This window comes from Geospiza fortis, unplaced genomic scaffold, assembly GCF_000277835.1.
Source record: "Geospiza fortis unplaced genomic scaffold, GeoFor_1.0 scaffold10, whole genome shotgun sequence".
Lineage (NCBI taxonomy): Eukaryota > Metazoa > Chordata > Aves > Passeriformes > Thraupidae > Geospiza > Geospiza fortis.
The window spans coordinates 4,578,328-4,602,255 of NW_005054326.1; the positions used below are offsets into that span (position 1 = coordinate 4,578,328).

A 23,928-nucleotide genomic window follows, 5' to 3' on the forward strand; every position below is an offset into this window, starting at 1 on the left:
GCAATCTGTTCCAGCACCCTCAGTGTTCATCCTCTCCCTAAAGGAGCAGGAGAAGAGGTGGACAGTAAGAACTCAGTTTAGAGGTGATATTAAGGCAATCAGACATGATGATGGCAAATCTATGCAGACCATTCCCAGTTGTCAACTTGTCCTTCAATGTGCATGTTCAATGCTCATGGCCCTCTCAGATGGGTGCACTATTTGCCTTTTTCAGCCACTAAACTCACACACTTGCCTTAATCTTTCCAATATGAATGAGAACAGCCTCACAACACCACAGTGCAGCTCCCTTACTCCCCTCCTATGTATCCCATGTGGTCCCAAACACTTGGGTATCCCCATTTGGCTGAAGTGCTTCATAATTCCATCTACTTTAGTTCTGGGAAATGCTCCTCTTTGCCAGTGAACTCTGGTGCTGAAAGGCTTGAGGACAGCCTTACTATGGCAAAAACTGACCAAAAAATGCCTCTGGTCCCAGAAGTCCCAAAATTGTTAATCAGTGGAGGATAGGAGTTGCACTGCATGTTGCATTGTGCTGGTATTTTTCCCTAGATATTGATTTAGGCTAAAGGGCAAAATAGTTTACTGGATTTACCCCATTTTATCTTTACTCCAACTCCTTGTGTTTTTATCTTGCTGCCAGAGTAGACTTTCCAGATTCCAAATGCACAATCTCTAAGGGTGCAATCCCTGAAGTGATACCCTTCATACAAAATTCTCTGTATTTAAACATTTACAGGCAATAATGCTTAAACCCACACTGTTTTATCCTAATTCTTTTATCCTTATTGCTAATTGAGCAATTTAGGGAGATTTTGGTTTAAAAATAATTACACAGCAATATTCAACACGTTTTCATTCTTACATTCTCATGACAAGATTCAATCAACAGAGATCACAAATGGAGAGTTTGGCAATGCAGCCAAGGAAAAGTGTAAAAATCCATTCTTTTTAATCTTAATTACAGGTTTTAAAAGCTGTTAATCATATGTATTGCATTACCACAGGTTTTTAATCTTACATGAACGGCTTGTTGATAAATACAACTGGATGATAGGCTATGCTAACACAAGCAAAATAAGAACACAGATTGAAGAAATGTACAAGAAATTACTAACAGTTCAGAACAAAAAAACTTCTGTGTTCAGCCTCTTTCTTCAGTTGTGTGCTACCTCAGACACACTGAATTTAAGTTATAGGAATTTTGATCTAAGAGTTGCTCCATATTAACCAAACCTGGATATTGACTTACTTTGAAATCATCTTATTTATCACCCTAACACGAAACAGGTTTTGGATCACAAGAAAAAGAATCAGTCTAGAAAACCATTGCTACATGAAGGCCAGCAGGATTTTTGGAAGCTTAGTAAAAATTAGGACTATCAACAACAGCAGCTAATAATGTCATGGAAGACATTCTTATTTTATTAGTGCTAAGTTTATATTGAATACCAGAGAGAACTAGACTGATTTTTTTTATACATGGACAATTTCATTAAGTTATGTGTGGTTTTGTCCTATATTTTCATACATCTTTACTTGGTTTAAAATACCCTTTATTCTTTACTGTCTAAATTTTGGCTCTTACAACTTTTATCTAAAAAGTGTGTACAAGGCATATAACAAGTGAAAATATGAAGTGGATTAGTGGTGGTTTTAAGCCAATGTTTCATTTCTGTGAAAAGGAGTTACCTCTAAGCAGTGTTTTCCCAACTGAGAGGGTGACAGAGCTATTAACATTCCCCACATGTTGCTCGATGCATCAGCCATACACAGATTTTCTGCCGGCGCTCTGCATTTTGTCATTTGTCATCTCTGTATTTTGACAACCAAAACACTGAGAAGAAATTGAACAGATCAGGAAGAGAAGTGTTAGTCAAACTGAGATAAAACAAAGATTAAAGCTGGATTTTCAGATTACCACTGGGCTGGTTTTGTTTGTTTGGGGAGTGCTTGGACTTAATCTTTAATAAAACAACCATTTCAATTAAAATGCACTGTCTTTGTATCAGACTCCAAGCTCTCCAGGACTTGCTTCTCAGCATGTGCTCTCTCCACTAAGTAATGTTTTCACTCTTTTTGTTTGTTTCTTCCTTCTGTTTCATATACCACCTATTCTTGCTACATGGTGACCTGATGCAATAGGAAAAGTGGCAAATGTCTTCCCAGCCCTTGTAACAAAAAAAGCTGGTAAAGTCTACTGATTTGGGCATGCTGAGAGATAAAGGTTTGAATGCCACCAGGCTAAGCATGGAAGATCTCCCATTGATTCTGCACATATCTCAATTACCTTAAAACTTGCAGGGGGAGGAGGCAAAGCTGCAATGCCAGATTTTTTGGGGTGCCCAGTGCTAGACCTTTAAGCATGCCCTCAGCCTCTCATGGCACACAACATAACTACAATCACTTGAAGATATTTTGGGTTCAAAAGCAGATAGAGCAAGGAAAACCAGTTGTTTCCACAGAGAAGTTGCCAATTTTTTTTTCAGTTTTTGTCTAGGCTATAGTATTTCAGATATATTTTTAAGTTTCTGTCACATCTATAATTTTTATTCTAAATCAATTTACAGAGAATCAGTCTCTTACCTGTGTTCAAATTCATATGGTTTTTATTAAAACTACCTGCCTGCAGAATCCCCACCAGAATTGGTATTCATACTGTGCAAGGGGGAGAGTTTTCTTCATTTCACATTCTTCAAACCCTTACTTTCCAAATAATGCTTTATATCATTGCCTTTCCTCCAGATTTTCATCTGGATATTGTTATCGTTGTTGGTACTTCCCAGCTTCAAATATTTTTTTGTACACATAACTTCTAGAGCCAAATCAGTCAGTAAATTTCTTGGTAATTTAACATGCTGAAAACAATCCTGTACTGCTTTAAGCACATTCTGTTGTTGTTTAGTAATCAATAAATAAGCAATTGTCTTCAGACAAAACACTTCAAGTAGCCTTTTATGCAAATAAATCTTACTATCAAACATATTTCCTGCTGCTTGTGTTTTGTTTAAACAACATTTCTCTTTTTTTATCCATCTTTTAAATTTCATTCAAATATCACATATTCTCTACCATGCCAGCCAGAACTACTGCACCAGTAAACATTGAAACATGCCTTCCTGTACTTAATCTCATTTTTTACCCTACCTGTCTCATGATCCATACTGTTTTGAACCCCAAAATCAAGATAATTTAAGGCTGAACTTGCAGCATGCTAACTGCATCCAAGGCCTCCAGTGAGTCAAGGAATTCCACCAGCACCTTACAAACCTAGATCTCACATTCAAATATGGACACTTTACTGCCCTCAGAGATAACCACTGACATCCAGGTCCTCCTTTTTAAATTTTCCAAGTATACAGCTTGTGTTTTTATACCCTGTAGAATGTCAGAGTCCAGTAAGTCTGGCTCTGAATACTTCTGAATAATTTTGAGGATAAAGTCAATCCTCTTTCTAACCATTCTATTCTAAGACAGACTGGAACTTTCCTGGGCACTAAATAAAGAAATTTTCTGGTTTGAATGATTTCTCTTTTAGTCTTTCTTCATTTCTATTTCCTTTCTAAAAGGAAGCAGACTGGTTCTTTAAACTTACCTATTCTAAGTTCCAGTGCAGTAACAGAATTACCAGGATGAAATGCCATCCAAGACTTGGGCCAAGACTCAGTAAGTTATTTTAATCAGTACATAAGTATATACCATAAGGAGGTCCATTAAAAAAAACCCTTTCTCAAAAATGAAAGTGATATTGATACAATTATTAAAATTCTTACTCCAGAAATATTTTCCCCTGTAAGTTTATTAATATAGATATATTATATTTTTCCTTTATGAACTAATCATATGCTTCTTGCTACTTCAAGAGAAGGCTTTTCAATGAGTTTTATTCTTTTCTAATTTCCCTCCTTTTTTCTTCCTTCACTGACATTCCTCAACAATATTTAATATGTGATACATTTAAACTGTATTTCACTTAAGGATTTTCAATTACTATATGTCTTTCAGATAAATTAAAAATTATAAACTTCAGGCTTCCTGTATTTCATATAGCTCAAACTTGTCCCCCTGCCAGATTAAATCTCCCTTGACTAGATTTTGTTTGGTTAGTTTCCACTTATGCTGCCTTACTTTTCTCCTTTCCTTTGCTTTCTTCCATTCCTTTGTCCAATGCAAAAAAAAAAAAAAAAAACAAAACAAAACAAAACAAAACCAACAACAAAACTACAACAAACCAAACCCAAATCAACATATTTTTTCTTTGATTTTTGATTTTTGAAGGAGCATTCTCCAAGAGTAAGGTTATTCGGTGGCTCCTAGCACCATGAAGATTTTTAATTTCCTTACATCTTCCGTTTTCTTTATGCAAGCAGATCTTTACTTTTCAGGTAACATTGTTGACTGAGGAGCTGCCACCAGCATTTGTTGGAGTCAGCTTCCTAGAAAGTGTATATTTAATCACATGAAGCTAATACAATATAGAATCATACAATATTCTGAATTGGAAGGTCATCAAAGTCCAGCTCCTGGCCCTGCACAGGACAGCACCAAGAATCACATCATGTGCCTGACAGCACTGACCAGATGCTTTTTGAACTCCAGTGACCTCCCTGGGGAGCCTGTTCCAGTGCCCAGCCACCCTCTGGGTGATAAACTTTTCCTGATATCCAACCTAAGCCTCCCCTGGCACAACTTCATGGAGTTCCCTCAGGCCCAGAGAGAAGAGATCAGAGCCTGCCCCTCCTCTTTCCTTTGTGAGGAAGCTCTAGACTAAGAAAAGAACATTCTGTAAATGTGTGATTGAATTTTCATCTGAAAGTAACTTTCCAGTATCTTGATAAACTATTGCTTCAGAAAATGGCAATTATTATATATCCTGTCTTAAAACTATCTTTGCTGGCATTATCTTTAGCATCCATCAGTACTGGAAGCACTTTCCTCTTTACTCTCTGCTCTTTTGTCAACTGTTGTGTTCTGTGCAAACAAATTTCTTTATACAAAAAGTATCAGTGCTAAACATTCTTTCCCATTCTTCACAATCTAGTAATTATCCATCCAGAGAATCTCTCAGAAAATATTTTTCACACTATATGCCTTCTTGTGTGAGAGTAAACCTATGCCATGAGCAAGAAACTTTCTCTCCTCCTTGCATTGCTTTCTATTTCGTCAAGCTTCCCAGCAGCAAATAAACACAGTAACTTATTTACTTAAAGATTAAGATTTCAAAGAATATTTTATAAACCTCCTTCATTATACCACTTACATTTCCAAATGTGATAAATGAATCACACTGTTTTTATTTTATTATGGATTGGACAAAATAACTTCCCAATATCAGTCAGCACAATAGTGCCAGATACGGGTAAATTGTCCATGGGACCTTGATTAAAAAAATCAGAATTAATCCATAACAACACAGTGCTTTTCTAGTACCTTGTGATTTCTTCCTGATTTGTTATATCAGTTTCTTAAACTCTCTCAAGCTTTAGAAAAAGCAAGAATCATTAGATGTATGCAGCACATGCTTGTGCAGATGAGAGATTCTCCAGCTGCACGAAAAGCTGACTTAATGTGCAATATACAATTTGAAATGGTTATCCAATCTATCAGTGCAAACAGTGGAACAAACAAATGCTATTCTTACTTGGAATGTCTCTTCTATTCTAAAAATTTTTCTCAATATTTGGCTAAAAAGAATCCATGACAATTTATAATACAGCAGATTCTTTCCTATGCAGCTTTCCCCCTTATCCAGAAATGTCTGTTATTTGCCAAATTTTAGAATGTTCATACAGCTACAGATACTGCTCAGGAAGAGAATAAATCTGCGAAATTTTAACCTAAAAGGTTTCAGGGAACTGAAAGGACAAATGCAAAAATGTAAAAGCTAAAACATAATAGTAAATATATAATAATCTATGACAAAAGCCTCTCTAATACTCTCAGTTTAGAAATCTGTTGTGTGGGACCTCAGATTACTGAAGCCTGAACACGTTATCAAGGTGATATGCCATATAATTTGAACATAATAAAAAAGTTGACAGTAACTAGTACAGATAATTATGTTATGAGATCATGGAGGAATAATTCTTTTTACTTCTGGAACATATCACAGTGTTTTTCAGAAGAAAATTATGCAGAATTATCTTCTTTTTGCATCAAACAAAAGTGAAAGAATGAATTATAGCTAATTTGCTAAAAATCATATAATTCAAAACAAAATCAAGAGCAGCACTCAAGAATTCCAGCACTGGTTTTATTTTCACTGTTACAACCAAATACTTTGCTGCAGCCATTCTATTATTCTAGAGTCAGAAAATAGAGCATCAAATGTAGGATAGACCTGATGAGAAAGGAACTAACACCAAGAGGATGTGCTGTAAAGCACTTATACAAGCATTTATCCTTATCCAGTTACAAAGAGATTATCTATATTTATATATCATGGGACAATGTCAATTCACTCATTTAAATCTGTTGCTTATGCCTTTAGGTTTGCCTTTAATCATTGCTAATTATTGTTTTAAACCCTTTATTTGCCAAAAAAATTCATTTGTATGCTACAACACATACATAAAGTCAACCCAGGCTTTTCAAAGTAACTTAAAAAAAAATCAAGCTACTGCATTCATTTGAACATATTGTTAGATAAACATATCAGATATGTGCATATATATATGAAATATATTTATCTCACTTATAATGCTGTACAAGTTAAGTAAGAAAGTCTCAGCCATTAGAATCTACCAGACTGCAAATTCAGAAGGTGAAGGACAGTAAGCTGCTATTCTAACATGAGCCTAGAAACCACATAGTACCATCCTCAGATATCAGAGCCCTTCTGAACAGGCCTGTAAACTAAAACAAATAGTTTTCTACAACTATTGCCAACACTGACCATGTGCTAATTTCAACTGCAATCTGAACTATATACCTATCAATAACAGGTTTATTTTTTGTTATGCTTCTGTCAAAACAGAGTGCCATTGTTTTCCTGAAAAAACATAGATAGAAATTCAGCCGCCAAGAGAAATGATAAGGGGATTTTGTCTCTTTCTAATCACTTGAGAAATCTATGTCTAGATGGGATCAAAACAGGAATTTAAATCATGAAAGTAATCAAGCGATACTGAATCAGGAGAAATCAGCAATGGCTACATGTTTCTCAACCCCTTTTTTGTCAGTAGGGCTGCACAACAGAGACTATGCTGTCAAAATGGCAGATACTTCAAAAGAGATTTAAAAAACTGTGATAGTTCAAGAAAATAAAGCAATACTTTTTGAATTGCTAACAGAGACCTCTCTTCTGGCCACTATCTGGCCAGTAAGATTTAAGAACCTTGTATTATAAGGGAAGCAAGATCTTCAGACAAGCAAGTTGTAACAACTACACTCTAATTTACCAGCTGATTAAAGTTTTCAACTTCAATTAAAAAAGAGAATTCTTAAATAAAATAATATAGTGAATACAATTTCTTCAGTCTCTGGAGGATAAAACTTTACTCGTATAAGAGGAATAACTAACAGGTAATTCAAAAATGACTTATCAAAACCAAATAGAGGCAATCAAAATGTGAATATTCATTAATATTACTAATGACATTCACAGAAGGTTTTTATGCTTAATCAAACAAGATTTGGGCAGTTTTTGAATACAAAAAAGTCAATACACAAAATCACATAATAATTTGTCGTGCTCTCTGCTCAGAAGAGGACCAAGATTTTGGTTATTTTAAAGGCTTAGTAAAGACATCTCTGTTTCCATACTGGGTCAAGAGGAAAGCAGTATGAGTATTGAAGCATATAATTATCGATAGAAGAGAAACATTCACAGAATCATGAAATGCTTTGGGTTGGAAGGGACTTTACAAATCATTTAGTCCCAACAACCCTGCCACAGGCAGGGACACCTTCCATTATACCAGGATGCTCAAAGCCCCATCCACTCTGGCCTTGAACACTTTCAAGGACAGGGCATATCCACAGCTTCTTTGGGCAACCTGTGCCAGTGCCTCACCACTCTCACAGGAAAGAACTTCCTAAAATCAAATCTAAATCTACCCTCTTTCATTTTAAGGCCATTCATCTCACCTTAAATTCAAGATCTGAAGAAGATCGAATTTATAACTAAGAAATTATAGTCCCAGTTTTCAGATGACTGCCAACTTATACTTGGAAAATATGATATGGAATATTTCAAGAATTTAAACTTGTCCTCGTAAAAAATGTTTTGATATAGAAGATCGAGTGTGACTTATATGTATTAGCAAAGCAGCATTTTGAGGAGTAAACACTTCTTTCAAATTCCTCATTTCATTGTTCTAGAGGATGCAGAAGAGTTCATCCAGGGCAGAAATTTGGAAAAAGAATGCCAGCTGACCCAGTTACAGCTTTGGGATAAAACACCTAAATTTTGTTATCTATATAAACAAATACACGCACCTATCTCCATAGAATTTTAGACATCATGAAACACTGAGCAAGTGATTTCTGGTTTCTGCTAACTTTAGCTTCCAACTTTAGCTTAGCATCTGCTTGATTCACTATAGGAAAAAAGTAAGAGGAATTGTCAAGAATTTTTTTTCTCCACTGTGGTGAATGAGTGCAAATGAACAGCTAGGTGTAACTCATGAAAATTCTTTTTCAGTTTTCAGCCCTGGCTCTTAGACAGTGGAGAAAAATGTCCTCTGGAAGTGTCAAATTTATCCTGCCATAGATATGATGAGCTATTTTAAACAACAATATTTCATCTCCCTATTAGCACAAAATCTAGGACAGAGAAATCATAACAAGGCTTCTCATAGAGCAATTTAGAACACCTTATCACTCATGTAACATCATGCTATAGATTCAAAATTACAATCCCCTAGAGATGAATTTGTCACATCCTAATACAAAAACACCACAGTAAAGAATAAAAATGAAAAAGGCTGTTATATTTTGCACATAAATTTCACTAAGCAAGGAGAAGTATTCTTCACCTTTAGCAAACTAAACTTACTTAACTACTGAATTCATTCCAATGGAGCCAATTCATAGTAAAGTGCACATTCAAAACTAGGGGAGGAAGAATAGAAAACAGAAATAAAATACAGCAACTTCAGAAGCATTAAGGCTTCTACTGGAATGCTATGGTCAGTTTTTGCATCAAAGTCCATAAATGGTCTTGAATGGAAAGCACCAAAGGGAAGCAAAAATAACCACTGGTCTAGGAAACATGACACACAAGAAAACATGAAAAGCTTGGGTTCTTTCAGTCTTGGAAAAAGATGACAGAGAAAATGAAACACATAAAAAGACTGTTGCCTTCCATTAACTGCATTGTCTGACAGGCAAGTGATATCAATGAATCTATAAAGCACAGATAAATTATTAAAAATTTAGCAAAATATCACAGATATGCATAAACTTGAGTTCAAAATTTAAGATTCTGCACATTTCTATTTAATTCTTCAAGGAAAATTTTGAAATCCTTTATGCACACAGGATTATGCAACATAATTTACTGGAAATTAGAAATAATCTACCTATAATTTTTTTTAATGTTCCTCTAAACTGTAAATGTGACACAGAAAGGTTTATTTTACATCTGACAAACAAGAAACTATTTCCTTTGTGCAAGACCAACAGCTGAAGGAGGCATAGATTTCAGATTCATGCAGTACCCTTTCTATGGCTATATTATCTTAGGTTCGTTCTGTCTCGAGCAAATTCTCAGCATAGATTCAGGGCTATGCACAGCCTGCAAAATGTCTGGCTCTCTAAAATGAAAATTTTTCTTAAAAAATGCATGGTTTTGGTGACTTATCTTTCAATAACACAAAAACCAAGGCAAGTTCCTTACCTCCATAGCAATGGAAATTCTAGGAGTTTACACACATTTCTTACAGGGCTAGTGTGAAAATATTTACAGTTAGTAGGGCAGTTAATAGGGTATTTCACTGTTATATTGTTGTTTGCTAGAAAAAATAAAAATAATCTGATTTCTCTCCTTGGAATTCCACAGACGTAAAGCAGCCAAAAGAGAAAATTTTTGTATAATACAGAATATTAAGGAAAACCAGACAGGAAAGGAAAATCAAACATGCCGAGTGGAAACCTACAAATGAGAAAGTTTCAGCCTGCTCTGAGCAAGAAAGAGGAGCAGTGACACCAAGGAGAAAACAGACTGAGAAACTGAAGCATAGGGAACATTTGCCAGGGATGACTGACCAGGCTATCTCTAAGGAAACTTATGCAGTGCACATTTGGTTTCCCTAACCCTTGATTTTAACAACATCTTTTTTGCTTCCTTGCTTTCAGCCCTGCCTTTTTATTCCTCTTCTAGCTCCCACCACCCCTGTTTGCTCCTTAGCTTTACTTCTCTAACTTCTTGCAGCAATTTTAGCCTCAGTATATTCAATGAGCTTAGCTGAATTTGGCACTCACCTGATGGTTTAAAGTGACAGACACAGAACTTTAAGAAGGTTTGGAGAGAAGCTGCAGCTCCCTGACTTCAGTATAGCTGAGTGTATGACAGCTCAAATGTGATGCAATTCTGACTAATGGAATAATACCACTCATATGTTATGTGCAGTAGATGACAGCAGCTCGGAATAATTCAATTATACATTCCTTATATTAAAAAACTAACAGTAATTCAGCTATAAGCCTGCCCAAAAGCCCCATCCAAAACAAAGTATGATCAGTTGAAACCTCTTGTATTAGTGGAGCCAAAGAATGGTTTCAGGTTGACTGGTGTTTGGTTTTGTTTGTTTTACTAGAAAGACATAGAGCATGACTATTCTTGTAAAGCAAATATTTTTACAGTCCATCAACCCTGTAACAGATAAGTAAAAAAACAAGTTGGGGGAAAAACATCTAAAATCCTTGTGAGAATGCATTCATGGCATTCAATTCAGAGAGAAATCAAGCTTTTCAGCTTTGATGTCTTGTTTTGAGACTGGTTAATTGAACACATAGTGGCTCTCTGTACAATACCAGCCACAAGTTTAGCTCCTACATATAACAACTGGTGAAGGCACTGTCAAAAGAAAATTCCTGAGTCTGTGCACAAGAATAAACTGGAAACTTATCCTTCCCAACATTATGAAAAACACACTCATGATATGGCACTGAGCTTTAGAGTGCTAACATTCCAAGGCTCATGCACCAGGCAACATTCCTGTCAGCCAATTTTACATGCCAGATGTCTTAGAGGAAATGAGAACCTGGAAGGGAGAAACCAATAGAAAAAAATACTAGATTTATTTCATGAAAACATGATCAAGTTCTTTTAGTACAGAGAAAACTACAGACCAAATTCTGAAGGTCTTGAACTAAGCAAAAATCCCACTACAGTCAAGAAATTTACTGATTATAAATCATAGATTTTGGCTCAATATGATTGGTGCAAGACCTGTGATGCAGTTAATGAAAATGTTATACGGATAACATAACATTTCTCATAATCACTAAGCTCATAAACACATAGGGAATGGGAAAAGGGAAGCAGGGGGGATGAAGGGATTTTAGGATTTTAACCATTAACTTAGATGGGTTTCTAAGTGAAGTTGTATTTGATAAATTAAAATGTTACCTAAAAGTTAATAATAAGAAGAGCACATGGGACCAACAAATAAGATAGGAAAAATACCCCTCTATTTCCATAGTTAATCCTAGAATGGTTTGGGTTGGAAGGGACCTTAAAGATGATCTGGTTTCTGTCCAAGGACAGGGATACCTTCCACTAAACCAGGTAAATCAGGGCCAAATCCAACCTGACCTCGAACACTTCCAGGCATGGGACATCCGCAACTTCTTTGCACAACCTGTTCCAGTGCCTCACCACTTTCACAGTGATGTTCTTCTTAACATCTAAATGGAATTCATGTCTCTTCACTTTCAAAAAAAAACCAGCAAGGATGCTGTATCCCTAATCCTGAGTACTTGATTGATACCTTGCTATATTTCAGAGTAGGGTGTTTTATTACTTATTTTTATATCCTGCTATTTGTATGAAATTGTGATATTTTAAGTCATACTTCAATGGGGAAAAAAAAGTGGGCCACTATTGATTTTTTTGCTGTTTTCATTTCTGTGTGTAAAATTTTGCAAGAAAAAAACTCAAAGCCTTCCACACATTTCTGCAGGATGGGATTCTAAGATGCTTGACCAGAGTGAGATGCTTCCAAGTAAGAAAGAACCTGAATTAGAGCAAAAAACCTTAACCTCTAGCACTTGTTACTCTATGTAAGCTCCATGAAAATAATTTTGCTGATCTGTTTCATTTGAAGTCACATTTCTTTTTCCTCACTGACCTTTACTGAAAGACAGTGCATAGAGAAGACTAGATACTAGTGCAAATTTGCAACTGGAAAATATTTATCCTTAAAAGTTAGAAATTAATTCACAGGAAAGAAATTTTGAAGAAGGCTAATTAGGAATATTATATTACTGAAAAAAAGAAGTTAGGAAAAATCATAGGTAGCTACTGTCAGTGGTTTTGCAGTTCAGAAAGGTTAAATTGGAGATTTTTATTATTTATTTTCCAAGGTAATGCTGACATGCTGGAAAGGACAGAGAGAGAAAATGCTTTTTGGCCATTTTGAGGAAGTGAGGAACAGTCTGTCAACTAAAAGGAAATTATTGTATGAACAGGGTGAGCTAAGTTTTTTCTAGTGTTGTTTATGCGAAAGGACACACACCTCCTGATGGCAGAAATCAAAATACCTTTGAAATAAATGTACTTTCGTATTCCACATTATTAATTACAACCACTGCACCTTAAATGTTACACAACGGCAGACACTGTAATGTTTTTCATTTTTTAAACTGTAATGTGAAATATTTGATTATTATACACATTTTACACACTAAAATAACATGCAGAGGTCCTAAGAGATATTTTAATAGGGAGAGTTGAAGAATGTCATGATTTTAGGATCAGCATATCTATAATAAAAATATCAGTAATAAGAAAAATACATCAATAAGGAAGTTGGGATAAACTTTAGAATTGTATTTAAAATATTTAAAACATAGTTTCCTCACCTAAAAAAAAAATTTCCAATTTTTGACATAGGAAGAAAGAGTGAGAGAGCTAGGATCATTTATCCATGAGAAGAAAGATTCAAGGGAGAATGTGCATAAATCTCAGATGCAAGGCACTACAGAAGACCGAGCCAGGCAATTTTCAATAGTAAGCACTGAAAGTTAAAGAGGCAACATAAAATAAAGGAAATTGGTCTCATATGTAGCAAAATCCCTTTTTAAATGTCAGAGAGTTGAACACCAGAACAGGTTGCCCAGAGAAGTTGTAAAGTCTTCATCCTTGGAGATGTCGAGCCCACCTGCAAATGGTCTTGGCCTCCAAAACACTGCGCTGTAGTTGATTCTGCTTTGAGGAAGAAAGTTCATCCCATCCCACCTCAAAGAATCTATGCTTTTGTAACAAGAGAATAGAATAAATGAGGTTTCTTTAAAAATTATAGCAGCTAATTAGCAGTTATAGTAGCTAATTAATGATTTGAATTTATATTAACCAAATGAAGTGCAATAGAAATATTGATACTTTAGCAAGAAGTGGATAGGTGGACAACCCCCCACAGCAAAGTTTGCAGTGCCTCTTTTCAAAATGACCAGTTCCACTTATTCTAAAAGAACTATGAAAGCAAGAATTATTTTTAATTTCTAGGTCTAACAATTTGCACAGAGATGTCATCTTATAGTATGTTCAAAGCAATTTTACTACATTTGATGGTGTTATTCAACACTATCTGCAATGGGTTTGCCTTAGCTAAATGAAGAATATGACAGGGCATTGAGATAATCTAACATTCCTTTGTCCCATAAGGTCTCTATTACAGTTTCTTTGCTATTTTAAAGCATTGACTTTTGACCATTTTGTACCTGAACTTCCCCAAGTTTATGCTGGATTATTATTAAAAAGAGATTGCTGATTAGCTAAGACAGCAACTGCCTCTTCATGATACCTATCTTGAGAGCTTTGCCATAACAATGGAATCCCACTCTAACATAAGAACAAATAAGCAAAGGAAATACCAACAGCTTGATGCCTTCTAAATGGGAATGTCCACATCTTTTTGGGTTTAATGTAAAACTTCACAGAAATGTAGATGGGGAGTTACCAATTAATATGATTTGTAGGTGTTCAGTATTGCAGAAGAATTATAGGTGGCTAAAATGTGCCAAGATGTCTCTTTAAAGAACATTTACTTGTGTTAGATCCATGTAAATCCCCAGAGTGAAGTGTATAAAATGTAGACATCTTATGTCAACACAAAGATTTAAAGGAACCAATATTATTTCTCGTATCCCTAGCAAAATAAAAAGTAATTATAAAGAAGAAAACTAAAACTATCAATGTAATGGAGAATCATCAAAATTACAAGAAGAATATTCCATTGCTTCCAAGAGGATGCTTCATATTTGGATTAACATACACATTCCCACTGTGGATGAGCCTTTCCCAATAGTTTTTAACATCTTACTTGACCTACATTTAAAACCATCATATTCCCGTGTTTGCAAATTAATAAAATTCTCCTGGAAGTTTCTAGTCCAATGTCCTTGAAAGCACTTTGGTGATGAAGAAAGCAGTAACCAGCTGCTGCTTAACAGATGCTGAAAAAGCATGGAACAAATGATACTGATTGTAATGATATGTTGCAAAAGCAATAGCAGTGGAGCACTTCTGTTGAAGACAGCCTTCCTGTTAAACAGAAGACCAAGCACAGACTCTTCCTCTTGTTCTGTACAATATGACTGCTACAGATTGCAAATCTCTTAAAAAGCCAACAGGGTTTCTGACTAAAATTGAAAAGAAATTAGAAATCCAGCTAAGGGCCAAACAATATGAGCTGAGACTCCAGTGTTAGTGGAAATTACATAAAGCTTTCAGTTAGCTAGTAGGACATGGGAATTGCAATCAGACAACATCCAAGTACAGATTTCTTAAATTTAAGTTAATTTACTAAAGTTATTTTATTTTCCTTAACTTTTGCTTGAGATTAATTTCTACTGACAGCTACAAATCTTTCTTACTTTTCTGTGTCCTAAAAGATATATTAATTTCTCTTAAAACATTAAAACATACAAGGATATTTGATTGAAAACTGGAGGTTTTCTGCTGCCCAGAAAATGCTAGCATCAAAAAAAAATTCCAAAACAAAACAAAAAAAAACTAAAACAAAAACAAACAAACAAGCAAAAAACTCAAACCAACCCACCAAATCAAAAAACCCAGGAAAATAAAAATCCTGGGTAAGAACAATATAAATACCAATTAATTACACTATATTTCAGTTTTTCAGTAAAGCAAAAAGTGTTCTTACAGACTGTTTGTCTGCCCAGACTAAAAACATAATTTGACATGGTGAAGAATGAAGTCATCCTAAAACCTTGGAGGAAATACAAGATGTTAGCCATCTTAGGAGAACCAAGTAATTTAATCTCTTTGTCAAATTTTACACACTTGGAAATACTAACACTGACAATAACATCTTTTAAAAAACATTATTTACACTAACTCTTTTGTGAAGCCTTTCAAAATTTATTACATTTGTAGAGCAAAGGTAAACATGCAAAGGGTTACTACTTAAGCAACAGTTCTCTGAAGAAATATATAAGAAACTGGGAATGGTGAGTTAACAAACACAGATCTTATATTCTGTAAAAGGGAAAATGAAGTTTTGGAATTGATTGAGCGGGTAGGTAAATTGTTTTAGAGAAGAGAATTTCACTTTCCTTGGTGAGAGATGATTACAAAGTTTGTACCATCTCTGGATAGACAAGGACCATTGGCTAAACTACAAACAAACACATTTAATAACAAAAAGAGAGGACAAAAAGCAGGAATAAGTGAACACTTATTTGAGAAAATTCAAATACCAAGAACAAAATCATGTCACCAAAGGGCATGTAAAGAATTTATCTGCCTATCTCTTGGGCTTCTAGAACCTTAATACAAACTACAATTGGAATTTTTCATTTCTGAATGTATATTTAATGCAGTTGATATTGCACAAACCTGATGGAATCATCTACAAGACTGAGCAACATCCTCACTGGGTCTAATCTATTCAAGAGGAATCAATCTGATAAAAAGGGAAGAGCAACATTTTCTGTCAAAAAAAAAAAATTGAGATTAGTGACAAACCTGACAGGTTGTCTTTTTAGAGCTTATTTGAGTCCAAGATGCCATTATTGTAGTAGTCGAATGCCAAATCAAGAAAAGAATTCCTTAACCTTGTTGTGACTGAGTTATGTCACAGCTGGGGCAGTTTCAATCTCTTAAGACTTAATTCACTGACTCTGACAACAGGTAAAAGTTCAGGGTGAACCTTTGGGGTGAAACTCTACTCTCTATCCCTGAGAGAAACATCACCTCTCTGTGCTGTCTGTGCCTGGTTTTGGATAGGTCAATATTACATGAACCTCCCAAAATTAGATCAGTTTTGGTGGTTCTGTAGGTATATTTCCATTATCACCAAGCCCAAAGGTGCTGCCAGAGTTTATAAAGACCTTGACAGATGCAGGCAGAATCTGAGGCTTGATTTAAAGTCTTTTAACTTTCTTCTGCCTCTTAGTAGCAAGGACTGTACTTGGCTGTCACACTGTACTAGATATACTCTTTGAGGGGGTCACTTGACCTTATAATCCTCTTTTCCTAACAATCTTTTTTTTTTCCATTTGCTGATTGTATATGAGATGCAATAAAACTTCAGTGACCTTAAATAATTTTGCTTCTCTCAGGATAATTCCACCATGGTAGCTACATATACCCACCAGCTGAAGGGTTCCAAAGCACAAGTTCCTTCTTGTTGACTTAGGTGTTCACAGGGGGAAGTTCCTTCCTAAATTCTAAAAGGAAAACAGACTGATTGAAAAAAATGAACTCTGTTTTTCAAACCCATTACCTGTTTTCCATTATATAATTGGCATTTCCATAGAATTCTTTTTTGCATGTATTATAACTGCAGGTCCTGCCTCCTGCCTGGGGACCCAAATTCCCATGCTACCATCCAAAACCAGACCAGGCAGTAGAAGTAGGTGGCTCTCAGCAGAGACAAAGAACTGCTCTGACAAAGCCACACACAGAAACTCTAAAAGAAACTTTCAAAAGTAAGTTTTTTTCCTTATGATGGTCAATTTTAAAATGCTTTAAAATACTTCCTCAACTGCAAGTTCCTTAGTACATCTTCATAAAACTCAAGATTTCAATAAAAAAATTTCACTTTATATATATATGTATATATACACACATAATTAATTCTTACTGTATCTGTAATTGTTTGCTGCTTCAATCAATTCTTTAAATTTTAAGACATTTGCTTAGCAAAGGTTATTATGGGCAGACAAGACAGACCTCTAATGCCTGCATCCAAAATTTAAAAAAGGAGAATGTAATGAGTCAGAATTATGAAATAATGCAAGAAACTAAATCTAGTAGTTGGGTCTACATTCTAACTAGAGTTATTTGAATTATTTTGGCACAAAATATGGCTAAATATATTATTTATTATTTGTCATAACTATGCATTCATCTGGAAAAGAGGTATTAATGTCTCTGGCACAAAAAATTCAAAATCTCAGACAATCCTTCCCCTACAATCTTTTTCAGTGTTTTTCCATCACACTGAAATCCACTTTACTGCAAGAAAACAAATATATTATTCTACTAAGTATAAAATAGCCATACTCAATGCAAATGTCAGCTCTTCTGACTAGCTCATTATTAAATAGGAAAAAAGTTTAGATCTCAACAAAAAAATGGGAGAAGAAAATAAACCTTTTACTTTCAACTACCAAATTAAATACATTTCTCATAATCATCAAATAAATGAAATGCTCATCTTTTTTGCTATCAAAATGCTACCGTGACAAATAAACTTAAGTGATAAGAAGCAAAAAAACAGTCCATGAAGAAAATTAGTTTCATCACTGAGATCAAGTAGTCTCGCACTCATAAGTCACATTTACAACCCACAAAAAAACTGGTGCGGATTTTCTGTTTCAGCAGCTATTCATCTGAAAAACTCAATATTTTAAGAATGCTTTTTTATTTCTTAGACTTCTAGTAACTTTCTAGATTTTTGACAGTCATCCAAACTCACCAGTACATAGCAGCAGCAAGTAGCTACAGAGACATTCATATCCTTTCTTGTAAAAATAATATATTTACAAGTCATAGTAACTTCAGTAGGAGTAATTATTTATGCTTCCAAGTACTGTGAGTTTACTCAAGTTCCAAAGACATATTTTTGGACTATACTTGAGCACTTTTAAACAAGTTTTGGAGCCCAGTTTTGATCCAGTCTAAATTTAGATTTAAGCAGCTCTGGCCTACCCAAGCTACACTGATTGAGGCTGATGTAGTAAAGGTTGTGTTTTTAGGGGTTGGGTCACAATTTTTGTTTTCCTGTTTAACAAATTAAAATAGTTTTTAAAATAAATCAGCACATAAGTATGTTATAAGAAATGTTAGAATAGTATAACTTCTTGTGTTTTAAGCGTCTAGGCTAAGGTAAAAAGGCTGACATATTCCTTATTTCAGGCTCTATATGGCTGCAAGCAAAAGAAGTCTCCAGGAAAAAAAGACCTAACCATGATATTGTTATGGACACTGGGTAGAATAAGAGTTATGAAGTTTAGAGTAGAAAGAACTGAGAGGTTGAAATCAGTGTGGGGGATATCCTTTTAGTTTTTCACAAGACCTGAATCTGAAATATATTCATATGTAACAGCTTTCAGTAAACAAAACTCTAGATGCAACTTTATCTAGATTCAAGACCCTGAACTATCAGCTGCTAAATCACATTCACATCTACTTGTACTGATTATTATAGATATATATAATATAAATATTTTATATAAGTGTATATATAAGTATTATATACATATATAAGTAATATATTTATACTGAAGATTTCCCATTTAGAAAAAAATCATAATATATGGGGCTGTTGCATCAATTTCAGTGTAGGATTATCAAAACTTATAACTTTGCCAAAAGAATTTTTATCTGTATTTGGCCAAAGTATTGGAACATACTCAATTTACAAAAACTTTATATTTCCAGGGGATGGACCTTAATTTTTTTTTTCTTCCTATAAATGAAATCACAGCCTTTCACTTACTCACTTCCAGATTAATGCTTGCTTTCTTTTAAATAATCTCATGTAAAAAATATATATATAGGCTGTGTAAAAAAGCAAACAGTAAGTCAGAAATGGAGGTATGCCCAGTCTCCTTAAAATGGTACCTGGCCACATAAAGGAACTCAGGGGGTTAACTGAGGACTAATTTTATTTTGAGGACTCACTTTATTTTACCACCTAACAGTATTGCCACCATGATCATACCAGTCCATTTAGCCCATTAAAGCAACAGAAAATGGAAAAGTGGACTCTGACACAGCAGCAGCAGAGGCATCACTTGATCCTATTTACTATGGAAACACAGGACAATTTGAGTTGTAACCCAGCCCAGAATCAGATATGCATTTATCACCAATCTAAAGCCATATTCAAGGTAGAGGGCTGAACTGTGGGGGGAAGGTCACAGTTCTGCTGCCTGTGCTGTGTCTGTTCAAGGACAGAGAAAAAGTTTCAGAACTGACTCAGTACCTTTTACCAGCACTAAATTCATATTTGGAAAAAACAAGACATAAAAAGGCAATGACTATAATATGCTAAATGAGAGGCAGTACTCTAGGCCAACTATTATTATTTTTGCCTTCAGGCTGCAATTCTTTATGCCACTAAGCTTCTGGTGACTCACACCACCATATTGTACCAACAATGCTCTCAAAATGCAAATTGCTAATGACTTCTTTTAGCCCAATACAAACCTAGGAAACAAGTGCAATTCAATGCAGTATTTCCAGCAGTGCCATAAACATCTTTGCACAATAGTTTAAGCTAATGGCACTCAAAGTTTAATCTCATGCTTAAAGCTATTGTCTATTGAATAGCTATGATATAATCTTTGGAAAAGAGCATTAGCATTTTTCATAAGGCACACTGCTTCACAAAGTTAACATACCTTTTATATTCTTGAATGGGTATCAGTAGAACACAACAAATGCTTTCCCTTTCTAAATAGATTTCTATTATTTTTAAGACTCAACCATTTTAAAGTATTTGCCTTATTGTGAGCAACAATTTCTGGGAAATCAGCCAGAATACCTGATACCTGTTGAATTGAGAATAAACACAGGAAATTAAGATATCTGTGTGCAGTTGCAGGACCTTGATATTGCTATGCTCATGGAGACATGGTATGATGGCTCATACATCCATAGTGTTGAAACAGATGGAAACAGGCTCTTTAGAAAGGACAAGCCCTGAAGATGAGGCAGTGGAAATGTCCTCTGTGTGATAGAACATTTGGAAGGCATGGAGGCAACCAAGAGCATTAAAGGGCACCCCAGTGAGGGTAACATTACATTGGAAGCCTGCTCCAGGCTACCTGGCAAGGAAAAAAAAGCACATGAGAGCTGCTGATAGCTAGAACAAGAACTCTGATCAGGGGTACTATTTTCACGCAGTCAAAAGTAAAAGATATTCCAACAAAACTAAAAGGCATGCAGATCACCTGACACTTAGGCCACAGGTAAAAGACTAGCATCCCACTAATTTTCTGCCTTTTCCCCACTATTTTCAGATCAGACAAGGTTAGGTAATGCATTCAGTTTCTATTTAGATACAATGTCAAACCACAAGTACATTTCTCAGTGAATAATCTACAGGTGAATAAATTACTTGGGTCTATGTAAAATATGTAAAATATGCAGTGCAAATGTGCTCACTTCTCATCAGCTTCTGGAGCCAGACAGATATAAACCCAAGAACTGAACAGGATGGTGGGTGCCAGAGAGAAATACTTGTTCCCCAGCCTCCTGCTAAATAATAGTGTTTTTTTCAAATCAATGTTAAGTAGTATTACATTAATGTATTTTTTTTCTTTTGAGGGTAAAATTAAATGCCAGTGACAAGAACTACCATTCACCATCACTGTAATAAATTTCCTTGCTCACATATGAAATTATTAAACTGAAATAGGAAAAGACCTGTTATAATGTTACTGGCAATACCACTGTAGTATACTACCTGTCCCAGCCACAAAACAGCAGTTGATGAGCAGACATACACTGACATTAAAAAACATTTTTAGGGACCTTGCTGGCAAGAGAACAGTGCAATCCTTGTAACATGGAGTGTTAATACAGCATCCCTGCTGCAAAACACAGGAGTTGCCAGAGTTAATAACTGGTTCTACTGTTGACAGGAGTAAGTTAGAAATGGCATTAAGTGCTTTGTTGTTATAAATCCGCTTCACTTTTTATTCTCTAAACAGGATGAAGCAAATGTGATTATTTACAATCTCATTTGCAGCAGTTCTTTGTCACTCCTTTCATAAATAGTATTTCTGCTACTGTAGTTTCTCACTTTCAGAAGCACTTAGCACAAATACAAAAAAATTCTTAACAAATTATTTTTATGGATGTGTTTATATGTATTTTACATGAAAGACCACACTATAGCAAGTGTTCTAGTTCAAAAAGTGATAATTATATATCTGTGAATGCTTCAGACAGACCTGATTTTGATTTTTTTATTTAGTGCTTAACTAACACATTTCACCTCTCAAAGTGACAAATGAACCCCATAAGTTACACAAAATCCAGTTACCTTATTTACCTCACCCAAGCCACTATACACATCAGGGCAGAAAAAAAGAAGTAAATTACATTATTTACCTCAAAGCTTCTCTTACTAGCTAAATACAGGCACAGCTCCTCTTTTAAACTTTGCCACTCATAGTTTAAACTCCTACTACTGAATTACTCATTGCCTTAGTAGTTTAAAAGGCATAATTCTCCAAACTAATAATATTTTCAAGGACTTCAGATACATTGTGTGGTAGACAAATGAATTTCAAAAGAATAAAATGCATTCTATCATTTCCTAGTAGTTCTTCTTTACAAATTATCCCCACATATCCCTTTTTAACCTATTTTAATTCATAATCTTAAAACTATCTTAGTATTTGTAACCTGTTCTCCTTTAACTTAAAAATAGGTATTGTATATATGGGCAACTATAAAACCCAGTGTTTCTTCACTAGCCTAAAATTAAAACAATCTAACCCCTATTTTAATGCTTTTGAAAGCAAATTTGAAATATGGTAGAATAATGGCAAATTACTAGAGCAGATACAGAAATTACGCAAAGAATTTACAAGCTTTATTACACATACAGAGAAAAAACCCAAACAAAACTGCCAGAACTTATCAGGAAACCTTAAGACTACAATGCTTCTTATGAAAAATGCAAGAATGCTGTATTGAAGAGAACATCCCAATTCTAGGAATAAACAATACACAAGCACTGGAACATGTTACACTAATGAAAAAATGACAATAGATATTAAGAAAAACTAGGCTGTAGAAGTGAAAGAATGGTTCTTAGCATCTGGAAATACAATTTTGTATGTTGTATGCCAGAAACAAAATCAAATGTAATACCTCTTGCATACCTACCTATGGCAAATGAAAAAACAGCAGAGTTCTAGCTATTACTGTTAAAATTTTAAAATATAGCCTCTATTCACTCCAAGGAGTTTTGCCTATATACAAAAAAATCAAATACTGGGTTGCAGACACTCTCAGATATGTTGTGCATGCACCTAATTGCCTTTGCAGGTATTTCTCTGTTTACAGGATACATTTTCCAGTGGGTGAATATGCAGCCAGTCCTGCTAAAAGAGGATTGTCAGGCAGTTACTGTGCAGTTCAGCTTCTTGCTTTAGTGAAGCCATTGGGACAGTTCACCAGACAAACACAAGGACTGCACAGACTGCAGAGGGTTGATTTCTCATTAGTTTTGTGAATATCAAGCACCACATGAAAAACTGTGTGACATATTTCATGCTGACCCAAGCTTTATATGGCAAAGTAGAGAAAAAAAAATATTTCTGCATTTGCTTTTATCTTCAATGCTAAAAATGATTTGTAAATGAAATCTCCTTCCTAATTGGAAAATCTACAGGAACAGAAAGCATGTCATTTACCATAGGTGTTTATATGGACCTCTGATTAAACTTTGATTTATCTATCAAAGAAAGCATTGATATCTCACTTATTCCCAAAAGCACAGGGCCATGAACTTCCTGAGTTCACTTCCATGAACTTCCAGACTTATCTTACATTTCCAACTCAATATCAATTTGAAAAGTGCATTTCTTTCCTAGGTTCTGCAAACAAAATATCATTAAAGAAGATACAGTTCCAGCTTTCTTGATTTTAATTTAAAAACTAACCAGAAATATTAGGGAACAGCACACCATTTAAGAGCAAGCTGTGTTTATAAGGAAAGATCACAGAAAAATTATGGAGGAGGACAACTTTTGCAAAGGTGATGAAGAAAGAAGCCGTGGTCCTCTTTGCACCTGCAAAAATAATGTCAGATATGCAGGCACAAAATACCATCAGTAAGTACAGAGAGGCTCTCTTTGCTCAGCACGCAAGGGTCCCATCAAGAAAGGACTTGGAGATGAACAAAAAAAAATTAGCAGAAATGAAAAGAAACACTCTTAGTCAAACAAGAAAAAAAATATAAGCACTCTTCTGCAAATAGGATCAGCTTGAAAGGGGAAAAGATACATTTACTTCACAGTATAGCCTTTCCTCATCAGCAAGGTCTACAAGCCTCTCTAAATCACAAAGTAACCTTACAAGCTCCTGACTTGATGCTTTCACTCAGCAGCAGTTGGCAGAAGTGATCTTCTAGGCCTTCCCTTTGGAAGCCCCCAGGGACATGTGTTCTTGTGCCCAGAGTAGTGAACATAACCCTTTCCTACAAACTAGAGTGCTCACAATTACAATCAACACTTACACAATTACCTGGTATCTTACTAGTCTTTTAG

At 35.0% G+C, this 23,928-nt stretch overlaps 1 long non-coding RNA gene across 1 annotated transcript in view; it reads right to left on the minus strand.

Annotated features, from left to right (window-relative positions):
- The window catches only part of LOC115947866, a 17,405-nt gene extending 561 nt beyond the window's left edge, over window positions 1-16,844 (minus strand). The window contains exons 1-2 of the long non-coding RNA XR_004081718.1: window positions 16,786-16,844; window positions 1,693-1,837 (exon numbers count right to left, since the gene is read on the minus strand). This is a non-coding gene — a long non-coding RNA (uncharacterized LOC115947866). The remainder of the gene's footprint in view (window positions 1-1,692; window positions 1,838-16,785) is intronic.
- Window positions 16,845-23,928: the final 7,084 nt, after the last annotated feature.